General features: G+C 43.5%; 1 protein-coding gene across 6 annotated transcripts in view; it reads left to right on the forward strand.

Moving 5' to 3' along the window:
• Positions 1-1,951: 1,951 nt before the first annotated feature.
• Positions 1,952-24,995, forward strand: part of LOC135310837 (spindlin-Z-like) — a 120,980-nt gene continuing 97,936 nt past the window's right edge. For 2 of the 6 annotated variants that reach the window (XM_064439887.1, XM_064439886.1), the window contains exon 1: positions 1,952-2,703. The gene's annotated coding sequence lies outside the window, so the exon portion shown is untranslated. Of the gene's footprint in view, positions 2,704-3,305; positions 3,435-3,467; positions 3,627-3,646; positions 3,829-24,995 lie in introns of those variants that run through there. The other 4 variants (XM_064439892.1, XM_064439891.1, XM_064439890.1 and 1 more) reach the window with 4 other exon arrangements.

Raw genomic sequence — 24,995 nt, forward strand, 5'->3', positions numbered from 1 at the left:
ATTTCAAGTCTAGATTATGATTGTTATATTGATATGGTAAGTCACATGTTAAGATTTGACATGATCTGCAGAGGGTCCAGGTGATTAGAAGCCCTAAGCTGTGCTATAAAATTCTGTGCTATGCTACTTATAAAATTGTGCTACACTGATTTTGCTTATTAAAAATCCTGTGCTACTCTGATCGTAATATTCTATGCTATGCTAATCATAAAAATCTATTTAAAAATAAAGCTTTAATTGAAACTACAAGTTAGTGTCATCATCATTTTGCCAAGGATCCCTAAAAGAACCTATCTGTCTGTCGTGGTTTAGCCCATCAGCAACTAAGCACCACACAGCCGCTTGCTCACTCCCCCCTGGTTGGATGGTGGAGAGAATCGGAAGAGTAAAAGTGAGGAAACTCATGAGTTGAGATAAAGACAGTTTAATAGGTAAACCAAAAGCTGCACAAGAAGCAAAGCAAAACAAGGAATTCATTCACTACTTCCCATCGGCAGGCAGGTGTTCAGCCATCTCCAGGAAAGCAGGGCTCTATCACGTGTAATGGTTACTTGGGAAGACAAATGCCATCACTCCAAATGTCCCATCCCCCCCCCCCCCCCCCCATTCTTTCTTCTTCCCCCAGCTTTATATACTGAGCATGACGTCATATGGTATGGAATATCCTGTTGGTCAGTTTGGGTCAGCTGTCCTGGCTGTGTCCCCTCCCAGCTTCTTGTGCACCTGGCAGAGCATGGGAAGCTGAAAAAGTCCTTGACTAGTGTGAGCACTACTTAGCAACAGTGTTTCCAGCATAAATCCAAAACGTAGCCCCATACTAGCTACAATGAAGAAAATTAACTCTATCCCAGCTGAAACCAGGACACTGTCCTTGTAGCATCAGGTGACAAAAGCACTTAAAAAACCCAAACCAAACCAAAACCAAAAAACCAGCCCAAACAAAAAGGAAAATGTTCAGGATATTATTTAGGTTAAGTTGCATTTTGGTTTCACAATATGATGGCCTTCAATCAAACCCTTCTTGACTCAAATAAAGAACTCTTCGTGGCTGTCTTCATGCATTGAAGTTTCTTTGTCTTATGATGTTGCAACAGAAAAATGTCATATCATGTCATGCTATACCTGCCAATGGCTACTTTGAAAAAAATACCCATTAGATTTGTTAAGGCAGACTGTGCCTCAGCTGCTCACTTGTTTTGATTTTTAAACCAATTACTTGATTTGATAGAGAAGAACATAATCTTACTGATGTTTTCCATTTTGTTCTTTGTCAATCTAAAGCTATGAACATATGAACAGTGCTTGAAGTTATATCCTTGAATAACGTAGAAAATGTGATAGACACTGATTTGGTGACAGCGCATCTTATTTTTATCATTTTGTCTAAATCTTTATTTTCATTTCTAGTGGGCATGATATAAATTATTGAGACCACATATTCATTAGGAGCTAAGAACATTATTAGCATATAATTGCTGCATCATTATCTGGAGACCCAAGACCCCTATTAAGGGCAAGTGATCAACTAAGATAATTTTTGCAAGAACAGAGGTTTCCTTAACAGAAGGATCCATATCTAAGAGAAACATGAATTGCTGATGCCTAATAACTTTGCAGAAGTTGATGACGGAAACATCTGGATTAACAGATAAACCACGAGGATGCTGACAGATAATGATGTTGCAAGGCCTACATAATATATTTTTGTAATGTATGTTACTATGCTGTACCACGTTTATGATTGGATAATTAGAAATATGCATTAGTAGGTAATTGGATGATTCATATCATACCCTTGTCGTGAAAGGTATAAAACCTCTAAAGAAAAATCCCTTGGGTGCACCCAGTTTGGCTGAGACATATCATGCACGTGAGTAAATATTTACCTTTGTAAATCTATACTTTGTCTTAGCTTCTCTCCTCAGTCAGCACGGGCCGAATTTGTAACACAGGATATCCATAGCTGATTTTTCTTTCTTATGATGGCTTACACATTTTCTTTCCTATGATTGCAAGGGGGCAGCGGAGAGCCGCTGGCTCCCAAGGCCTGTTTAGGGAGGCGGTACCGCTGTCAAATCACTGTGGCCACCCCGCGAGGCAGCACTGGACTCAACACGGTGGGCCGACGGACGGGAGAAGAAAGGCGGATATTCACCGCCCCAGGGCCTACTGGCGTGCGTTTGGAGAAGGGCCAACAGACAACCAGCTGCAGACAAGCCCGCGCCACCCTCCGCTACGACCGCCGACAGACAGCAGTGGAGGAGGAGGGACGGCACAACTACGGGCGCGACTACGCGCTAGAGAGTAGTGGTGGACTGGGTGGATGATTGCTTCCTGCGCTCTTGTCGCAGTTCGGAATTTGCAGTGCGCCTGCGCGTTGGTGGAGGAGAGGAGGGCGGTGTCCGGCCCTGTGTTTTGAACGTCTCGATGCGGGTAGCTCACTATTTGGCAGGAAGGTGAGGAGGTCGCTATCCTGGCGGCGGAGTTCGTGTACGGAGGGGTCGTTCCAAATGTGGCAGAGGCGAACAGGAGGCAGCAGTGGTGACGGTGGAGGGGGACAAACGAGACAAGAGGAGCAGCTGTCCTTACTACTACAGCGGAGAATCTGAGTAGCCTAGTGAGATAGGAGGACTGCTGCGGCTGCAGTGCTAACGTTCCTAGGCCGTCCTCCTGGTACTCCTAGGCGCCTATCCCCCCCAGTAGGTAAGTGAGTAGCGAATGCCCGGGGGGGGGGGGAAGAAGCAGGAAAATATAGCCAGTCGCGCCGCCCTTGGCCTGACTTAGCCTAGATTAGTACTTGACAGAGCCGGAGGGAGTCGCTGTGGAATGAGCTTGGAACTGCTGCCCATAGCTTTACCTCCTCTCCCCCGAAGCTGATGTTATTTATATACTTGCGGTGTTCTGTCTCTGTTACCTTTTCTTCATTGCCTGCCTCAGTGGCCCGCCCGGAAGCTGCGAGAGGCGGGCGAGAGTGGGGGCCCTTGGGCTCGTGTTGCCGTTTCTGTGTTCTCTTCCCACGTAGCGCCCCAGCTCCTGGGCAACCCCTGTTCTTCCGGGCTCCGGGGGACTGCTGCCTTCCTTTAGCACGGCCCCTCTTGGTATTCTCCACACCCACCTACCCCCCTTTCTGGAGGGGTCGCAGCTGTACATCCCCCTTCCTCTCTGTGGAGCTATTGTACTGTGGGCTGGGGCCCGCTGAGGGGCTCCCGGCAGATAAGCCTCTCTGTCGATAGCGCACGTTGGGAGGGGGCATGCCTCTACCCTGTCGTCCGTCCCCTCTCCCCACGAGAAAATGGGGCGAAGGGAATGCGAGGGTGGTGGCGGGGTGCGGCTGCGCTGCGGTAGCCTAAGGCTGGAGCTGGGGGAGTTGCTAACGTGCCGGGCTGGCAGCGCTGGGGTTGCACACGCCACTACCGCTGTCTGGGACACCCAGAGTGAGTGTGAGAGAGTGTGTGTGTGTGTGTGTGTGCGCGCGCGCGCTCTGCTCGGTTCCTTTGTCTACTGCTGCCGCCGCCGCTTTCTCCTCCTCCTCCCTAGATTCCCTCTTTCTCCTCCCTCCTCTCCTTTCTTTCTCCCTCCCTTTTTTCTCTCTCTCTCCCAGACTCAGAACGGTGCTGCAGCTGCAGGTTTGTAAATACTGGACCAACACAAACATGGCTGACGTTCGCCCTGCTCCTTCACCAGGCTCTGCTCTTTCTCCCTCTGTTTCCGTCGCTTAGCCTCTCTTTCATTTAGGCTTTTGTTTCTTCCCCTTCATCTCCCATTAAAAAAAAAAAAAAAGGAAAACCAATTCACCCTCCTTATTGCGCGCATGGTGGGATTTCAAGGGTAAGGATCCTTGCTTTGGAGGCTTTCTCCTTTCGTTTTGCTGTTTACAACAAAATGAAACCTAAAATCAGAGACGATTTGAAAATCTAGGAAGGCCTGGAGGGAGGGGGTGAATTGGCTGAGCCCTGCTGAGAGAGGCTTGATTGGAATGCGCGTATCTCGGGGCTGCGGGGGGGCTGGTGCACAAAAGTGACGGCGGAGATTAAATACTGTATTGTGCTTGTGAAATTATCTAGTGCCGTTTCTTTCATTTTAGGATGTATTTCAATATAAGGTATCAACTCGGCACAGTCGTCTTAAAAAGACCTAAACTAATTATGTTAGAATAGGCATTGTGTACTGAAAAAACATAGTATAAGTTTTTTGGGGGGGTTTCTTGGCTTTCTCTGTATCTCCTTGTCAGTATCTTAAATAGTTTGCAGATCACAGGATATAAAACTGGAGTTAACACTTCCCGGGTCTCTTTGTGTTGTTAGTTTTCTGTCACAGATTAACTTGTCCTTGTGATGATAGCACAAAGGGAAGCCTCGTTGTTAAAAGGAGTGCCTTTAAAAAAAAAAAAGAAAAAGTATGGCATCGTGAACTGAAGTGTGATACCGAACTACAAGACAGCGTGTTTCTGACCTCTCCTAACACAAGGCAAATGTTCAGTTCAGCACCTCTCAACCTCAGTTATTCAGAGTACCCCCTTCTGGCTTCAATTAAAATAGTTTTGGTTTTCTGGTTTTTTTTGGTTTTTTTTCTTAAATGACATAAAGCCAAATTAACATTTTATTTTCTTGGGCATTTCTAAAATGATCTGCTGGGGAATAGCATATCTAGGTTTTAAATTAAGGATGAATGCTCAAGGTGCAAAGGATGTGATGCTTTCTAAACATATGTTACTATAACTCATAGTAGATGTTTCATTTTTCAAGTATTATATTTAAAAACACAGTCTTTATTCAAAGCACGTACACATTGATAGCCATGACTTAGCAGTGCCCTAAAGTAACGTCCTAACTCTTTACTTTGGCTCTTTTGCTTTGGAAGTTTCTAGTGGAGAAGCACTGGCATAGCATAATCATAGTTGGTTGTTTTTGTTGTTGTTGGTTGTGGTTTTTTTTGAGATAGAAGTAGTTACTGCATTTTAATGCTAGAATTAAGTATCATCTATTAAGAATTTCTTTAATCTGTTTGGTTTTTCTCCTGCTTTTTCCATCCCCATTAAAAAGTGTTAATTAACTGGAGGAGAAAACAATTAATAGTATTGAGTTTACCACAATGTAGAACTTGAGTGGAGTCATCCAACTTGCATTTTGGAATGTGTATTCATGTCATGGCTCCCAAGCCAACTGTACTACTTCTAGATGGAAAAGACTGAGCAAATGTCCGTAACTTGATGTGTCAGTGGATTTGTGCAGAACTCGGTTACTCATAACTATTGTTAACTAATTAACAAATTAGTTCACTAATTTGTATTTTATCTATGAACAACGAAGAATGGGCCTGGGATCACTAAAGTAACTTTCAAGTAACAGTGAAATAATTTGAATAATATGCAGTACTTATTACTGTTTTCACCATGTGACAGTGGTTGGATTTAACTTTTTATCTTAATCTAAAATGTGAATTTGGTGATGGCATGCAGAATTTAGGTGAATTGATTTGGCTACCAGAGAGGTTGAGGAGAATGTTTCTACAATTGGAGATTGCCTTTTTATATTTCTTTTGTGTAATGTACGTTGTAAAACTGCTGTAAATCCATGTTATGCAAGGCCTTGTTTGACTTGCTTGCTTGGAAACTTTATTGTATGTATTTCAACAAGCTGTAATGGTTCCACAAATTGTTGTCGTTAACTGTGGTGACTATATTAGATTTAAGTGTTACCTAATTGCATTCTAGTATTTGCAATTATTGCAAGGTGGTTGAGATGTGTCGTTAAATTACCTTTTATGATGGGATTTTCTTGGAGATCTATCTGTAAAATAAGAGCTACTGACAGTATACTGTGAACATTTACAGGTAGTTTTTTATAGTCTTTTTTTGGTAATGTTAGCTTTTAGTGACCTCTGTGGGAGAAAGTTGTTGACTGCCCTGTACTGGTTACAGTTGGCTCCAGCTAGATCAGCAATAATCCCATCGCAGGCCAAAGATGGGCTAATTGGTGAACTTTGTGGTGTCGGGGAGGGACATGACAAAACAACAACAAAAACAAACAAAAAACCCACCAAACCCCAGCAACCAAACAAAAAAAACACAACCACCCAACAACTAAAAGAATGGTAAATGCTGGAGGGGGGAAAAACAAAAAAAGAAGAAACAACACCAGAGCAGAGGAAAGAGGAGTCAGAAGACCATGCTGGAACAGGAGGAGAGCTGGAGCTCAAGTGGTAGCCTGAGCAGGGGCTGAGAGGTCTGACTTTAAAGGGACTGCTACCAGTAGAGGAACCACCACATGCTGACCCCAATTTCCTGCACCACCTTTTGCCCCATCTAAGAGACTGTTTTATATGTGGTGATGGGATTGGAGAATGAACAGGGGGCAGGAGAGGTTTTGCAGGGGCAAGGGATGATGAGGTGGATTGAAAACTGGCAGAATGGCAGGGCCCAGAGGGTGGTGATCAGTGATACAAAGTCTAGTTGGAGGCTGGTAACTAGCGGTGTACCCCAGGGGTCAATACTGGGTCCAGTCCTGTTCAACATCTTCATTAATGATCTGGATGATGGGGTGGGGCATACCCTCAGCAAGGGAGGAGCGACTGATACACTAGAGGGTTGTGCTGCCAACTAGAGGGACCTGGACAGGCTGGAGAAATGGGCTGACAGGAACCTCTTGCAGTTCAGTAAGGGGAAGTGTTGAGTCTTGCACCTGGGGAGAAACAACCCCATGCACCAGTATATGCTGGGGGCCACCCATCAGGAAAGCAGCTTTGCAGAAAAGGCCCTGGGGGTCCTGGTGGACACTAGGTTGAACATGAGCCAGCAATGTGCCCTTGTGGAAAAGGTGGCTAATGGTATCCTGGGGTGCATTAGGCAAACAAAGCATTGCCAGCAGGTGGAGGGAGGTGATCCTTCCCTTATATTCAGCACTGGTGAGGCCACACCTGGAGTATCATGTCCAGTTCTGGGTTCCACAGTACGAGAGACATGGGCATACTGGAGAGACTCCAGTGAAGGGCCATGAAGATGATGAAGAGACTGGAGCATCTCACATCTGAGGAAAGGCTGAGAGAGCTGGGAATGTTTGGTGTAGAGAAGAGAAGGCTCAGGGGAAATCTTGTATATAAATACCTGAAGAGAGGCTGTAATGAAGACAGAGCCAGGCTCTTTCCAGTGGTGCCCAGTGGCAGGACAAGAGGCAATGGGGGCACAGTGAAATGCAGGAGGTTCTGTCTGAACATCAAGAAACACTTTTTTAGTGTTAGAGTGACCAAGCACTGGAACAGGTTGCCCAGAGAGGTGGTGGAGTCTCCCTTCTTGGAGATACTCACAATCTGTCTGGACATAGTACTGGGCAACTGGCTCTAGGTGGCCTTGCTTGAGCAGGGGTATTGAACCTGATGACTTCCAGAGGTCCCTTCCAACCTCAACCATTCTGTGATTTTTGTGATTTCTGAGACGGAATGAGCATGTTTGGTTTTTGGTGGTGTGTTGGTATGGTTTTTTTTTTTTAAATTTCAGTAAGAATTGATAATTAGAAATTTTGTAGTTGACAAATTAAATTGAAATTCCCCAAAAATCAGTAAAATTTTTTTGCCCACAACACGTTTATGTTTTCTTGATATCCTTTTTCAAATGCTGTGTCAAACATAATGTCTACTAAAATTCAGTACAGTGCTTAGGTTTCTGGTATGCTTAGGTAATTATCATACTGATGAGTGTTTTGTCTGTTCTTCTGTATATCTGTAACTTATCTTTGGTCTTCAACTTGAATTGTAAAATGTTTGGAGAGTAAGGTGTCTTTTTTTTTTTTTTGAATTTTCTAGGAATGATACAAATAATGAAAATAAGACTTGGAGGATGTAGGTTGGTTAACCCATCTTGTACTCAAAAGACAGTCAGCTACATCTGTATGATTCTGGATGGTTGTTTGCCCATCCTGTTCCTTAATCTCATGTATTTTGGGCAGTCAGATCTTTGTCTTAATGCTGAAAGAAGACACAAGGTTTTGTTAATGTTTGGTTTACCATCAGTGGAACTGCAGTTATAAGAGATCTCATCTGTCAAAATATATGTTGACAGGAGTATCTTGAAAAAAACCAGCTTAACAGAAAACTCTCGTGTGGTGCAAATACTTTAAAAAAAAAAATCTGACTCTTAAATGCTTTTCGAGTTAGGGACTACATAGGTGTTTGGAAACTGGAGACCATTGGGTACTTAGAGTTGACATCATGTGAGTAGGGGGAGCATTCACAAAGGCTGACTTCAGACACCAGAGGGTTGCCTCTCTACTGAGGAAAAGTCTTTTTCTAGAAGTGAATTAAGATAGAAGTCTCTCTTATTCCATTGACTGCTGAGGGCACCTCAAGTGACTACTGTCTTGGTTTTTTGGTGGTGGTGGTATTAGCTTTTGTGAATTACACATCTCTTGATCTTCTGTTCCCCCCCTTTATCAGTATAAACATACTTTACTGTTAGGTGTCAGCCATAAGACAGAGGGCAAGCAATCTCTCATCTGGTTTATGGGGATTCATTCCTACCCTCAGTTACAGCAGTGTTGGTTTGTATAGAGAGGTTGATGAGGCAAACTTAATTCATATGACTAGAGATGTAGCTGTATCAATATTGGATGAAAAGTACATTTTTAAATGGTAATGACTTGGGACAGGATTCTTTTCTGTGAACAAGCATCCTAGTTGTCAGCCATGCTGAGGCCTCTAACCACAATTCTGGGAGACTATGTTTGGGTGGGGGTGGAGCAAGTTTAAATATGAAGCAGGGATGTGGTGGGTTGGCCCTGGCTGGCAGTCAAATTCTCAGCCAGATGCTCTTTCACCCCCTCCCCCAGCAGGACAGAGGGAGAAAATAGGAAGAACAGGAGCAAGAAAGCTTGTGGATCAAGATAAAGACAGGGAGATCACTTACCAATTAACTGTTACAGGCAAAATAGACTTAATTTGGGGAATTTAACTTAATTTATTGCCAATTTATATATGTATAAATATAAAAAATTACGGATTCAAGTATTGGGAAACAGAAACAAAACAAATAGTAAAAGACTTACGGAGAACACACTTAGGAAAAATACTTTTCCTTCCCTTTTTCCCAGGCTCAGCTTCACTCCAAACTCTTCCCTTTGCCCCTTGTTATGTCTGCAAGTTACACTCAGTCCCTTCTGTGATGCAGTGTGTGTGTGTGGGTTGTTATGGTCAGCATATAGCAGCTTCTCTCTGCTGCTTATTCCTTCTCACCTTTTCTCTGTTCTGGCATGGGTTCTCTACATGCTGCAGTTCCTTCAGGAACATCTGCTCTGCCATGGAGCTCTTTCTGTTCTGACCTTGGTGTTCCCTCTGTTTTTCACTTCTTTTTGTTCTCTTCTCCCCTCTCCCTCTGGTGTCTTCTCCAATACATTTTCAGAGGTGCCACCAGCTTTGCTGATTGGCTTATCTTTGGCCTGCTGTGGATCTGTTGCTGAGCAGGCTGGAACTGGCTGTGAAGGCACAGGGCAGTCCCTGACCTCTTGCTACATACACCCAATGCACCGTGAAAGGCAGAGGTGTCTGTTCTTGTGTATGCTCTGTTAACTATAGGATAGATTTCCAGAAAGCCTCACTTGTTTATAAGGGGAGGGATACCCTGCTTTCTGAGATCCTGATTTCCCCCCCCCCCCCCCCCTTTCTGGGTTTGTTTTCTCCCTTTCTCTACACTTCAGTTCAGTAGACTCAACCTTATTTGAAGTACTAGAAGATAATTAGATAATTTAATCTGTCCCTCTGCAAATAAGTATGTGTCTTTCCAAAAGAAAAAAAACTTTATTACCAATACCTATATTTATGCAAAATCTCAGGAAATAGAAGACATAATTAGGTGTTTATGTTGCTGAATCTAGTTCAGGTCAGATATAAAGCTTTCTGCAAACATTTTCAAGAGAGGAGGATCTACCTTGTGTCCCTGCTAAAAGTTCTCACTATGAAGTCCTATCTTGATGAATGTAATTCCCCATTTATTTTCAATTTGTGCTGCATGTACAATAAATGAAACAATTTAGAAGCAGGGTTTTTTATAAAGAAGTTTATTATCAGAGAAAGAAATGAATACACATCGTCTGTAGGATAAGCAAGGTGTGGTGGTGGTGGGAAGATTCCAAGATGGTCTTCATTCTTAGTCTTGACTTCCTTGTTGCCATAATTTTTCACCTCCCTGCTAATACAGGACAAGAGGAATCAAATGTTTGAGGCACGCTTTTTTTTTTTCTGTAGAGGCAATTTCTCAAAGCCAAAGCCTATTCACAGGCAGTCCTTCCAGTTATATAATTTTTTGAAGTATAATAACATAATTACCTTCTTTCTTTGAATTCTCACATCTGTAAAGTACTTCTAGGTGTTGGTAAATGCTATCAAATACTACTCCAGTTCACAAGGGGGGTGTTGTTTTCCCAAGATGCTAGGTATCTTGCATTCTAAAAAAAACATTCTAGCAAGGGGGGGGCATGAGTGAGCACTGAATACAGTGTGAATTCTTGAGCTACAGGTTGCTTTTGACAGTTCAGTTTAAAGAAATTCCTTGGCTTAAACCAGTTTTACTAATCTCTGAAGCAAAAAACTGTTTATAATACAAACTCATGCAGGTGTTCCCTGAAAGTACATTTTTCCATAGTCCAATAAGATAACTTCACACAATAACTTGAAATGGTTATTCATCCTCTTAAATACTACTTAAAGATCTTCTGCTTCTTACTTTCATGGATATGCAAATATGCATATCCAAGACCTGTACATAAACAGAAAATAACATACAGTGTTATGATGCTGAGGGGTTTAATCCTTTGTAGGAAAAAAAACACAACCCCAAACCCACAATACAACAGTATAGTAAGCAGTTTAAGTTCTTTTCACTTGCCCTTGCTGATGATTTCAGTGTTGACTACAGTATTTAAATTATCAGTATTGCAGGGCTCTGATTTCTCCTTTAAAGCTCTACTACTTTTCTACAAGCAACACTCTTCACTTTAAAGAACTATTTTTCACTGACCCTTCAAATTTATAAATATATACATAGAATAGTTAGCTGTAGTTAGAGCTCCTAATATAATGCTGAATTTTCTCAGTGCCTTACTATTACTACATTTATAACGTTGATAGCTAATGCAGCTATTCACTATTTAAAGTTGATAATCTCTTTAGGCTGAGATTTGTATTAATGTTGTAGGCAGTGAATATTCTGCTATTGGTCTGGAAATTAAGAAAAAGTCATGTTATTGGGTAGTACCCATGGCAAGACTTAAGTGAAAGCATTTGCTGTTAAATTCAAGTGACTGACTTTCCCAATGTAAAGTTACTTGAATGTGTTTACATGAGAACTGCTTTAATCTAAGCTAAAATGACTGATTTCTTAATTGTGCAAAGACAATGACACTTGCCACTGATTTTTAATTCCCTAATCTCCCAGGGAGAACTGATAACTGCTTTGTGTTTTGGGTAGGGGCTTATGAATTCTGTATCGGTGTCGTCGTGCATCACTATGCAAAATGCTAATGTTTACTCTTTCACTGCTAGTAACTTCTAATGAAATTATTTATCCATTTTATTGTGACTAGAGGAGGTTTCTTCAGTCCTACTTTACCCAACAGCTTCATTCTAATTCTTCCCCCAACCTACAGTTAGTTGATTTAAGAAAGATAATTAAGTTTTCTGCAGTCAGCATTTGGGTAGGATAGAGACCCAAGTTAATGCCTGTAATAAGCTCAATACTGTATGCCATGACTGTAGTTACTGTGGTGATGATTATGGAAGAAGTTTAAGAATGTGTGTCTTAAATCTGTTTATTCACTGATTTTTTTTTTTTAAGAACAGCTTGTCATCTTTTTGATACAGAGCTAATATTGTGTAATTCCTTTTTCAAAACTGGTCCCTCGATGAAATGTTTTGTGGCTTTTTTTGGTGTGTCAAATAACTTATTTTTCATTATCCTTATTAGCTATTTAGCATTTGATTAATCTGAAAATGAATCTATGAATAATAGCTTGTCGTTATAAGAAATTTGATTGTTTATGGATTTTATCTACTTGCAAAACTGGTTGCTGTAGCACAAAATTAATGTATAATACACCATTTTTTGTATCTTCCAACAGATCTCTGGCCCTCTCCTCCAACTTGGTGGCCTGTCATTGCTTACCTTTAAAAACAAATAGTGATTATGTTGCAACGTGTTGTAATTGGGTGTAGACCCTAAGAATCAAGGGTTCCTAAAGCATGAACTATGCCACCTCTGAATGCAGGAAACAAACAAAAATGTTCTTTATTGTGGCCCTTCATGAATAAAACTGTAGGAACCTGCTGCATTAGAAGAAATTTTGTTTCAAGTATGTCAGCAAGACATTTGCTCTTACAAAAATAAATGACCTCACAAATTAAGTGTAATTAAAATATTTTCCTAAGCCAAACTTGTCACTGAAATTGGGAATAAACCTCTTAATGCCAGTGTAGCATTAAGAAGCAGGCATTTTCTTTATTGCAGTGCTGGATGCATGGGGGATTCTTCTGCCTAATGTGCAGACCTGCTGGGGTTCATTTTTAACTTTTATGTATAAATGTCAACACACCATGGGTATCTAATACATAATAATTCACCTGACTGAGCATCCGCTTCTTCCATTGGTCTCTATCATCTTTGCTTAAATTTAAAGCTACAGTGTGATTTTTTTTTTTTTTAATTCACTGAACATGCTTGGGGGGGTAGTCCTTTCGTCCCTCAACTGAGTCGGTGGTCGCAATCTCCCTCTGCCAGAATTACCTTTGGAATTACCTTTCCCCTAGCTTCTGTGCTTCAGCGCCTTCTGGGCCAAGATGTTCCCTTTTATCACTGCTGACTGACTTGTGGCCTTCCCTTACCTTCACAATCTTCTTTGTGGCAGGATGTTTCCACTGTCAGTCCTTGAAGTTCTACTGATTTGTATTCTTTTAGGAGGTTCTTGTCAACGAGGCATTAATTACTAATACCCTCCTATCTGGCCCAAGCATTATTTACTACCTTGTTAAAATTCTCAGGTGTTAGTTTCCACTCCTAACTGTGATCCTTTCTTAACTACTACTAACTCTGGCGCTATTCCATTTCATCCAAGAATATATGTATGTTTGAGGTAACATCGCTGCAACACTAAATTGAAGATATATTTTCAGTGTATTGGACTCTTAAGGTCTGAAAGTGCATGCCCTAGAATAACTTGTTACTTATGGTCCAAAGGCCACTGGAGAGCCAAAAAGCTTGAAAGTGACCTGTCAAATGGCAGATCTATTCCCCCCCCCCCCCCCCTTTAAAAATATGTTATCAAACAATATATTGCCTCAGAGTTAGCAGGTACGTGTATATTGGTGTCTGCTAACCTGGATAGTTGAGAACTGGCTGTCAAATGCTGCTTGGCACTTATTTTAATTAATCATTTTACATAAAATTCTTTAAGGCTTCTAGCTAAGTGGTAGTAACTTATTATTCTGCTACCTTCTTTAACAGCAGGGACATGTATGTTTGCACTGCACATTCTCTTTCAGAATGATTGGATGAGTCTCTTGATTTTTGGAATGATGTTTCTCAGACTTAGATAATATCAATTAAATTCAGTCTTCATACCAAGGCTAATGCTCTTAATATCATGTATGAGAAGACTCTTAGAGAATAGAAAATATTAAAATGGATGTTTCCCCCTCTATTTTCCAGAGATTTGTCTTCATCAGTGTTAATCAAACAAACCTGTGTAAACTTGCTCACAACTACGATAAATTATTTGGGTCAACTTCATTTGTAAGAGAATGAATAAGGACAAAATACTTTCATTCTACTACTTGAAGTTCACCCACCAAGCTGTTCTGTCACTCCCCCTTGCCAACAGGATGGGGAGAAAACAAGATGAAAAACTCATGGGGTGAGATAAAGGCAATGTAATGAAGAAAAGCAAAGGCTATGCACAGAAGCAAAAAAGCAAAAAGACTTATTTTCTACTTCCCAACAGCAGGCAATGTCCAGCAACTTCCTGGGAAGTCCTGTCTAACTAATTTGATATCCTGCTATGATAAGGTCACCCACCTGGTGGATGTAGTTCAGGATTTTAGTAAGGCTTTTGATACTGTCCCTCACAGCATCCTTCTGGAACAAGTTGTCCAACTGTGAGATGAGCAGGTACACAGTGTGCTGGATGAGGAACTGGCTGAAGGGCAGGGCTCAAAGGGTTGTAGTGAATGGGGCTACATCTGGCTGGCAGCCAGTCACCAGTGGTGTTCCTCAGGGCTCAGTTCTAGGGCCAGTTCTGTTCAACCTGGACCCAGGAGTTGAATGTGCTCTTAGCAAGTTTGATGATGATACCAAACTGGGAGGTGTTGTTGACTCTCTTGAGGGGCAAGAGGCCTTGCAGAGGGATCTAGATAGATTGGAGCATTGGGCAGTCATTAATGGCATTAAACTTAAGACCAAAGGCTGGATTCTGCACCTGGAATGGAGTATAACCCTTAGATGACAGTATAAATTGAGAGAGGAGTGGCTGGAGAATAGGCCTGTAGAAAGGGATATGGGGATGCTGGTTGACAGTAGGCTCAATAGGAGTCAGCAGTGTGCCCTGGCAGCCAAGATGGCAGTCTGCATCCTGGGGTGCATCAGTGTGTTGTGCTTTAACCCCAGCTGGCAACTAAGCACCACACAGCTGCTTGCTTGCTCCTGCCCAGTGGAATGGGGGAGAGAATCAGAAGGGTAAAAGTGAGGAAACTCGTGGGTTGAGATAAGGACAGTTTAATAGGTAAAGCAAAAGCCACGCATGCAAGCAAAGCAAAACAAGGAGTTCATTCACTAGTTCCCATCGGCAGGCAGGTGTTTGGCCATCTCCAGGAAAGCAGGGCTCCATCATGTGTAATGGCTTCTTGGGAAGGCAAGTGCCATAACTCCAAATGTCCCCCCTTTCCTTCTTGTTCCCCCAGCTTTATATGCTGAGCATGATGTCATATGGTGTGGAATATCCCTTTGGTGAGTCGGGGTCAGCTTTCCCAGCTGTGTCCCTTCCCAGTTTCCTTTGCACCCCCAGCCTGCTTGCTGGTGGGGTGCTGTGAGCAGCAGAAAAGGCCTCAACTCTGTGTAAGCACTGCTCAGCAATAATGAAAACACCTCTGTATTATCAACCACTGTTTCCAGCACAAATCCAAAACAGCCCCATACTAGCTACTGTGAAGAAAAATAACTCTATCCTAGCCAAAACCAGCACATTCTCCACCCCTAGTGGGTGGTTTCCAACGTGGGGCTTGCAGGGTTCCAGATAATGACAGGTTGGATTGGAACCAGGGGAGAGTGAGCAAGTGGCTGTGTGGTGCTTAGTTGCTGGCTGGGGTTAAATCATGGCACACAGTACAATGAACTGGTCAAAGGATGTGATTATCCTGCTGTATTTAGCAATGGTGAGGCCTCACCTTGAGTATTGTGTGCAGTGCTGGGCCCCACAATTTAAGAAGGATCCTTGAATGCTTCCAGAGGAGGGCAGCAAATCTGGTGAAAGGGCTGGAAGGCATGTCCTATGAGGAGTAGCTAAGGACTCTGGGTTTGTCTAGTTTGGAGAAAAGGAAGCTGAGTGGGTGACCTCATTACTCCTTGCAGCTTCCTGAGGAGGGGAAGAGGAGAGGGTGGTGGTTATGTCTTTTCCCTGGTATCCAGTGACAGGATGCATGGGAATGATTCAAAGCTGTGTCAGGGGAGGTTCAGACTTGATGTTATGGAGCATTTCTTTACCGAGAGGGTGGTCAAACACTGGAACAGGCTTCCTAGGGAGGTGAAAGTAGAGCCCCAGTATGTGTAGTGGTTGCTTCTGAGACAAATGGCTTAATAGAGATTGTTACATGTGCCTCCCACCCTTTCTTTTAGGTTTTTATTGCTGAGTGTGATGTCATATGGTATGGACTATACCTCTGGTCAGTTTAGGTCAGCTGCCCTGACTTTTTGGGTGGGTGAGGGGGGTTGGAGAGGCAGCCTTGATGCTGTGCAAGCAGTGGTCTGCAGTAGCCAAAACATTGGTGAGCTACCAATGCAAAGCACAGCACTATGAGGGCTGCTATGGAGAAAGTTAACTTCATCCCAGCCAGACCCAACATAGTCTCCACCCCTTTCTTCTATACCATTTGTGTTGTGCTTAGGTCCTACATAATTTGATACATTTACATATCATCCCTTGTATCTATTTTGCATTACGGAAATCTCTTACTATGTGCTTAAGTCATCTTTATACCAAACATACAGATTTATATGTTCTCATTAACTACTATTCCCTGCCCCTTAACAGGTAGATATTACTTTCCCATTCCATGGGCTTCCACTATTCCCCCAGATGTTCATAAGAACAGGCTATGACTTGGGCCCCATCAGTCAAGGTGATCTCTTAGGACAGGAGAAGCAGCATGTTCAATTGTTGGGCACAAACACCAGCTTTGTTTGAGACATCACTGCACTCGCCTGATTCCTTGTGAAGCTCACTCTTCATTGGTTCAGGTAGTTCCTGCTATGCTACTTCCTACAACATACAGCTCACATCACAGATTATTTTCCCCTAAGGTATACACTGGGTCTCCTCATCCTTCCATATTACCCACCAACTATACACAGGTCCTTGAGTGAAGACAACCCCCTGAATGGGCTTGCCTTTTCCCAGGGGAGGAGCAATCCACACTGCTGTCCCCAGCCACTTAGAGATCTTTTTCAACCTTTATGATTCTGTTCTCTGATTTGAAGATCATCAAGTACAACTGTCAACCCAACACTACCATGCCTCCTAAACCATGTTCTGAAGTGCCATGTCTATGTGTTTTTTGAACATCTTCAGGGATGGTGACTCTACCACCTCTCTGGTCAGCCTGTTCCAATGCCTGACCACTCTTTCAGTGAAGAAATTTTTCCTAATATCCAGTCTAAGCCTCCCTGACGCAGCTTTAGGTCATTTCCTCTTGTCCTATCGCTAGTAACTTGGAAGAAGAAACTAACACCCACCTCAATACAACTTCCTTTCAGGTAGTTGTAGAGAGCGATAAGGTCTCCCCTCAGCTTTCTCTTCTCCAGACTAAACAACCCCAGTTCCCTCAGCTGCTCCTCATAAGACCTGCTCTCCAGACCCTTCACCAGTTTTGTTGCCCTTCTCCGGACATGCTCCAGCACCTCAATGTCCTTCTTATACTGAGGGACCCCATACTAAACACAGTATTCAAGGTGTGGCCTAACCAGTGCTGAGTACAAAGGGAAGATCACTTCCCTACTCCTGCTGGCCACACTATTCCTGATACAAGCCAGGATACTGTTGGCTGCCTTGGCCACCTGGGCGCACTGCTGGCTCACATTCAGGTGGCTGTCAACCAACACACCTGGGTCCTCTTCTGCCAGGCAGCTTTCCAGCCACTCTTCCCCAAACCTGTAGCATTGTATGGGGTTGTTGTGACCCAAGTGCAGGACCTGGCATTTGGCCTTTTTAAACCTCATACAATTGACCTCAGCAGTTGACTTCCCTTCCTTGGCTTCTGCTGAGTTTATATCCCAGTGCCCAATGCTCTCAGTATAGTCTTTAACAGTCCATTATACCTCTCAGTCTTTCTGGAGGCTTGTGGGTGATAGGCTATTTGATACACCCACTCAGTGCCGTGTTTCTTGGCCCAGGAGTTTATGAGGTTATTTTGGAAATGAGCCCCATTGTCTGACAATTCTTTCTGGGGTACCATGTTGCCACAAAATTTGCCTTTCAAGGCTTAAGATGGTGTTTCAGGCAGTGGCATGGTTTACAGGGTATGCTTCTAGCTATCTGGTAGTTGCTTCCACCATGGTGAATATGTAGTGCTTGCCTTTGTTGTGTTTGTGGCAGCAGTTCAATATAGTCAATTTGCCAGGCCTTGCCATATCAAAAACCCAGCCACCACCCTCTGTTCCAGGGGGATTTTACTCACGTGACTTGCTTGATTGCAACATGTTTCATATTCATGGGTGACCCATGTGATGGTCTCCATGGTCAGGTCTGCCCCTTTCCCATCTGTATGTTGTGTTTCTCCCTAGATGCCCTGATGTTTCGTGGGCCCATTGAGCTACAGATAGCTCACCCTTACACTCCTAGTCCAGGTCTACCTGAGCCACTCCAATTTTGACAGCCTTTTCTACTTGTTCGTTGTTTCGATGTTCTTCAGTGGTGTGGTTCTTGGGCATGTGATCATCTGTGTGCTGTACCTTCACAGTGATATTTTCTACCTGGGTAGCCATGTTTTATCACAGTGTGTCACGGTCCCTTTGGATCTCTCAAATTTACAGGACAACGTACTCTGTAAATTAAACTTATTTTATGAGCTCCTATAAGAAATATAACAAACATGACAAGCAAGGGCTCAGTCCCCTTTGTACAGACTAGTCTATCACATGAATTCACTTATTTACCATGTAAGTCATGAGGTTTCATAACTTATAACCCCTAACTTCTAACTTGTGCACCTATGAGCAAAATAGTTACCTAGCTGATGGTGAGAGTGCTCATCCTTCCTCTGTCATGGTGTGGGCATTCCCTGTATCACACTGGGAAGCATGAAAGCCTCAGCAGTCCAGCTGCTGTTGGATCTGCTTCAAAAGCTTTTTGGGTAAGCTGATGGTTTTATACCTTCTAACTTATAAATGGTATAGAGAAAAGTTCCATGAGCTAGTAGATTCTGATGAAACTGCCAGATGCTCAATATATAATGATGAGGCTGCAGGAGACAGCCATCTGCAGGTAATCATGGCTGTATAATGGCCTTTTAGCTCTTTCTGGCCACCTGTCCTGCCTATGTGGTGCTCTCACTTTGACCTAATGGCACTGCTCCCAGCATATATTATCAGGGCTAAGCATGAGCTGTGATAGCCAAAATCTGAGTAGGAATTGAGTAACCAGTCACACAATGTGGCAGCCCAGATGGGTTTGCCTCTACGCTGCCAGTTGCTTTGCTTCTACTGCTGTAGCCACCCCCATAGGGCATTAGCCACCATCCAGGAGTCAGTATGGAGACAGAATACTGGCTGCTTTTCTCGTTCAGCAGTCTCTAGGGCTAGCTGGATGGCTTTCACATCTGCAAACTGATTTGACTCATGTTTTCCTTCAGTGGCTTTGGCAGCTTGTCATGTGGGACTCCGTACAGCAGCTTTCCACTTCCGATGGATTCCTACCACATGACAGGATCCATCCAGTAAGCAAAACATAATGCCTTTCATCTTCTGATAACTCATTATATGGTGGTGCCTCTTGGGCACAAGCCACCTCCTCAGGCAGTGTTCCAAAATCTCTGCCTTCTGGCCAGTCCGTAATCTCTTCCAGGATTCCAGGGCGGTTGGGTTTCCCCAAGCAAGTTTGTTGCATGATCAATGCTACCCACATACTCCATGTAGCACTGGTTGCGTGATGTGTAGAGGGGATGTTTCCTTTGAACATCCAGCCCAGCACAGACATTCACAGTGCCAAGAGGAGTTGTGCTTCTGCACCAACAACTTCTGAAGCAGCTTGAACCCCCTCATAATCTGCTAGTATCTCTTTTTCAGTTGGGGTATAGTGGGCTTCTGATCCTTGATACCCCCAGCTCCAAAACCCTAGACATCAACCTTGGGTTTCTCCTGATGTTTTCTGCCAGAGGCTCCAGGTGAGACTATGCTCCTTGACTGCAGTGTAGAGTACATGTTGCACAGCTGGTCCTGTCCGGACAGGCCCAAGAGCTACTGCATGAGCTATCTCCTGCTTTGTCTGTTCAAAGGCTTGTTGTTTCTCAGGGCCCCTGTGCTGGTTTTGGCTGGGGTAGAGTTATTCTTCATAGAAACTAATATAGGGTTATGTTTTGGATTTGTGCTGGAAACAGTGTTGATAATACAGGGGTGTTTTCATTATTGCTGAGCAGGGCTTTCACAGAGTCAAAGCTTTTTCTGCTCCTCACACCACTCCACCAGTGAGTAGGTTGGGGGTGCAGAAGAAGCTAGGAGGGGATACAGCTGGGACAGCTGACCCCAGCTGACCAAAGGGATATTCCATACCATATGACATCATGCTCAGCAATAAAACTAGGTGGGAGGTTGGTGGGGGCGCCGCAGTTCAGGGACTGGCTGGGCATTGGTTGGTTGGTAGTGAGCAATTGTTTTAATTTGTATCACTTGTCTTTCTTGGGTTTTATTTTCCTCTTTGTTACTTTTCTTTTCATTGCAAATTATTATTTTATTTCAATTATTAAACTCGCTTTATCTCAACCCATGAGTTTTCTCACTTTTTACCCTTATTCTCTCCACTGTCCTGCTGGGGTGGAGTGAGCAAGCGGCTGTGTGGTGCTTAGTTGCTGGCTGGGGTTAAACCATGACAGTCCTTTTTGGCACCCAACTTGGGGCTCGAAGGATTTGAGATAACAACAGATTGACCAGAGTGTATTAGAAGAGATTTGTATCTGTTAACAGTTTTGGGTCATGATATTGATTAATCTGTTCGTGATATTAGTTTATCTGATCTGCACCATGCTCTTTTTTTTTCCTATACATGTTAAAGATTGGTGTTGGGTTTTGCAGTTTGCTGTGCTCTGCAATGTTTTGCTTAGGAGATTTGTTTTTAAAACACTGGCCTTGAGCTTTATCCTGTATTTGGTTTTTGTACTGAAGCCATTACTGTACTTTGGGTACCATCTCATGGAGACAATTAGCAATTATCTTTTCCTCTGAGAGGTTTTACAGAGGAAATACAGAATGGCACCTTTGCTACCTTCTTCTGTGATATTTTCTCCCTTGTTACAATAACTGTTCAGTATTTTGAAAGTCCTTGGGTAGTTAAGATACTTCTATTGGTATTTCTTAGGAATATTGCTTTGGTTTTGTCTAAGGTTAACAAGCAATTTAGGAATATGATCCAGGCTCCATGTCAGGATGGTCATGGGTGGCAAGGCATGTGGGAGAATATGGGCAGGTACTTAGAGAACTCCTCACCTCCAGTGGTCTGGAACTTCACTCCCGAACAACTGCAGGATCCTGATGAAGTGATAGAATGTTTGGAAAAGAAAAAAAAAATGGTGCCCTGGCTTTTCTGATGAGGCACAACTTACTGCACTGTGCTAGGCCTTGGCTAGCACCTACTAAATACTGCTCAATATTATGCAGCACTCTCAAGAAGAGAGGGAAAACAAACCAACAGACACTATGGCTAAACCATACACTATATCAGTCACCCTTATAAAAAGAAACAATTGAACTGGAAGTCAATTAATTTAGTAAGGGATGAAGAAGCTTCTCCTAAGAGGGAGCAGGAGAAAGAATCAGAAGAGGCAGCCTCTTCTGTAGCAGAGCAGTCACAAGAACAAGAGGAGGAAGCAACTGAAATGATAAATGAGACAGAAACCACCCGATCCCTATCCCTAAGTGAGCTGTGATATATATGAAAAGATTTTTAGCTGTCAACCAAGCGAGCTAATTCTCAGCTGGTTACTCAGATGCTGGGATATTGGGACCAATAATCAGGAATTAGAGGGTAAGGAAGCCCGGCAGGTGGGATCCCTTGCTAGGGATAAGGCCATTGATAAAGGGATTGGAAAAAGGGCGGGTGTCCTCAGTCTTTGGTGGCGACTCCCGTTGAGTGTGAAGGACAGGTCTTCAAGGAAGATCTTGCAAATTCCTGAAGCAAATGGACCACCACTGAGGGAGGTATCCAGTATCTGAGGGAATTAGCCGAGATGGAGGCGATCTTATAGCAACCTGGATGACAACCAGGCACCCGAAGACCTGGATGAAATCTGGTGCAGGCGGTCCATGTGGCAAATGTTTATATGAAATGCACAGATGCCATATGCCAACACCCTGGCGATAATGAGCTGGACAGACATGGAGGCACCAACTGTAGATGGACTGGCCAGACAACTCTGAGAATATGAAGATAATCTCACTTCCTCCATGTGGGTCTGCGTCTCAGCTGTGAAGGAACTGACCCAAAAAATGCCCAAGCAAGTCGAGAAGGACAGATCTTCCTCACTCATGCCAGCCAAAGTCTCAGCTATTAAGAGTCAGCCTTTTTCTGTTCAAGAGAGAGGGAGGTACTGGGGGTGCACACCACGTGTGACTCTGGTTCTTCCTGTGTGACCAGGGGAGGACGTGAGGAAGTGGGATGGTAAACCTACCTGGAGACTAGAAGCTCAGGTACAGAAACTGCAAGGAAAAACAACAGCCAAATGTATCTGTCCAGGAAAATGACTGCTCCAGTGTCTGTTGGGCAGAGTAGAAGTGTTGATTGTAATTTTGACACTGATGAAGGGACTTGTATTTTATAGCTTAAAAAACCCAAATAATAAAGACTCCAAACAGGAATAGAGGCACCCTCCCTTTGGCCAGGAGGAGGAAAGGGACAGCTGGGTTTACTGGACTGTGAGGGTTCAATGGCCTGGTACATCAGCCCCACGGGAGTATAAAGCTCTGGTGGACACTGACGATCATCAAAACAACTAGCAGGTGGATCAGGCTGCCAAGACTGAAGTGGCTGAGGTGGATCTGGACTGGCAACATAAGGGTGAACTATTTCTAGCTCAGTGGGCCCATGACACCTCAGGCCATCAAGGGAGAGATGCAACATACAGGTGGGGTCGTGATCAAGGGGTGGACTTGACCATGGACGCTATTGCACAGGTTATCCGTGAATGTGAAACATGCCCTGCAATCAAGCAAGCCAAGGGGGTAAAACCTCTGAGGTATGGGGGACGATGGCTGAAATAGAAATATGGGGAGGCCTATTGACTATATCACACTCCCACAAACCCATCAAGGCAAGTACCATGTGCTTACCATGGTGGAAGCAACCACTGAATGGCTGGAAAGATATCCTGTTCCCCATGCCAGTGCCCGGAACACTATCCTGGGCCTTGAAAAACAAGCCTTATGGCAACATGGCACCCCATAGAGAATTGAATCAGACAATGGGACTCATTTCCAAAACACCGTCATGGACAGCTGGGCCAAAGAGCATGGCCTTGACTGGGTGTGTCACATACCCTATGATGCACTAGCCTCCATGAAAATCAAATGATACAATGGGCTGTAAAAGATTACACTGAGAGCAATGCAGGGTGGGACATTTAGACACTGGGATACATATTTAGCAGAAACTACTTGGCTAATCAACACGAGGGAATCTGCCAATCGAGCTGGCCCTGCCCAATCAAAATTCCTGTGCAGTATGGAAGGGGATAAGATCCCTGTAGTACATCTGAGGAACTTGTTAGGAAAAACAGTCTGGGTTATTCCTTCCTCTGGATAAACCTATTCGTAGGATTTATTTGCTAAAGGAGTTTGGTGGGTAACGCAGGAGGATGGGGGAGTCCAGTGTGTACCTCAAAGTGATTTAATCCTGGGTGAAAATATTCAATGATTTGAGTTGTATGATGGCAGTATTATGTGGTGCTCTGTGTTGCCGCTGATGTGGCTGCCATATATCAAAGTTGTTATAGCAGGAACCTCTCACCACTAGCCAAGCTAGAGGCAAGAGGAGGAATTCATTGCAGTGTTAAAACTTAAGGCCTAGTCCAAAGGGACCAGGGGTGGGGAATGTAATGGATGAACCTTTAAATTGTTGTAACCTATTATTTCAGTTGCATGTTATAGGAATTACTATAGCAGGAACCACCTGAACCAATAGAGGACAAGCCTTATAAGAAGCAGTGACCTGATCTGAGCTGGCTTTGGTGCTCAGTAAATCCACGCAACACGCCACCTCTCCTGTACTCAGTGACAACCATACCAGGTGCAGCCCAAAGTCATGGACTAAATTAACTCAATTGACATTTTATGGATTTTTTTTTTTTACAGGGGTGATCCATAGAGTAAGGGAATGATATCTTTGTATTATATCAAAGGATGGAGATGGGAAGGGGGGTAGTGGTTAATGAGGTTGTACTGGATAGTGTGGGATCTGGGCATGACGTAAATGGTACGGAATATGGGGTGGAGAATGTGCTGGTTTTGGCTGGGATAGAGTTAATTTTTGTCGTAGTAGCTATTATGGGGCTATTTTTTAGATTTGTGCTGGAAACATTGTTGATAATACAAGGGTGTTTCTGTTATTGCTGAGCAGTGCTTACACAGCATCAAGGCCTTTTCTGTTCCTTATACTGCCTCGCCAGCAAGTATGCCGGGGGTGCAAAAGAAGTTGGGAGGGGACACAGCCGGGACACCTGACCCTAACTGACCAAAAGGATATTCCATACCATATGACATCATGCTCAGCAATAAAACTAGGGTGGAGGTGGGCAGGGGGGCTGCTGCTTGGGGACTGGCCAGGCATTGGTTGGTTGGTAGTGAGCAATTGTTTTTGATTTGTCTTTCTTGGGTTTTATTTCTCATTATTTTCCTTTTCATTACAAATTATTGTTATTTATTTTTATTATATTCATTTATTAAACTCGCTTTATCTCAATCCACAAGTTTTCTCACTTTTACCCTTCTGATTCTCTCCACTATCCTGCTGGAGTGGAGTGAGCAAGTGACAGTCCCACTCAAAATAGTTCTTTTGGGTTACTTGATAGAGGGGGCTCACAAGATGACTATAACCTGACATATGCATTCTCCAGAATCTGACAAGGCCTAGGAAAGCTTGTGTGTGTTTCTTGTTAGCTGGTGGCGACATAGTTGCTGTCTTATTGATCACATCCATAGGGATGTGACTGTGTCCATCCTGCCATTTTGCTCCCAAGAACTAGATCTCCTGTGCAGATCCTTTGACCTGTTTTTTTTTTTTTTCCTTAATGGCAAAAACAGCTTTCAGAAAAATCTGAATTATTTTTTTTCTCTTCTTAAAACATTTCTGCTTTGTTGCCCCACATGCTGATGTCATCAATGTATTGTACAAGTTCAGGGGCATCACCCTGTTCCAGGCTGTGATAGTATACTTCTGTCAGACTGGCAATATGGGACTATTAAATGGTGAGTCAGACCCAGGGAGTGTTGGTTGGTGCAATATTGTTGCTGGCGCACTGTCATGGTAGCAATCAGCACCTACTGTTCTTTG

This window comes from Phalacrocorax carbo (assembly GCF_963921805.1).
Source record: "Phalacrocorax carbo chromosome W unlocalized genomic scaffold, bPhaCar2.1 SUPER_W_unloc_2, whole genome shotgun sequence".
In the NCBI taxonomy this organism is placed as follows: Eukaryota; Metazoa; Chordata; class Aves; order Suliformes; family Phalacrocoracidae; genus Phalacrocorax; species Phalacrocorax carbo.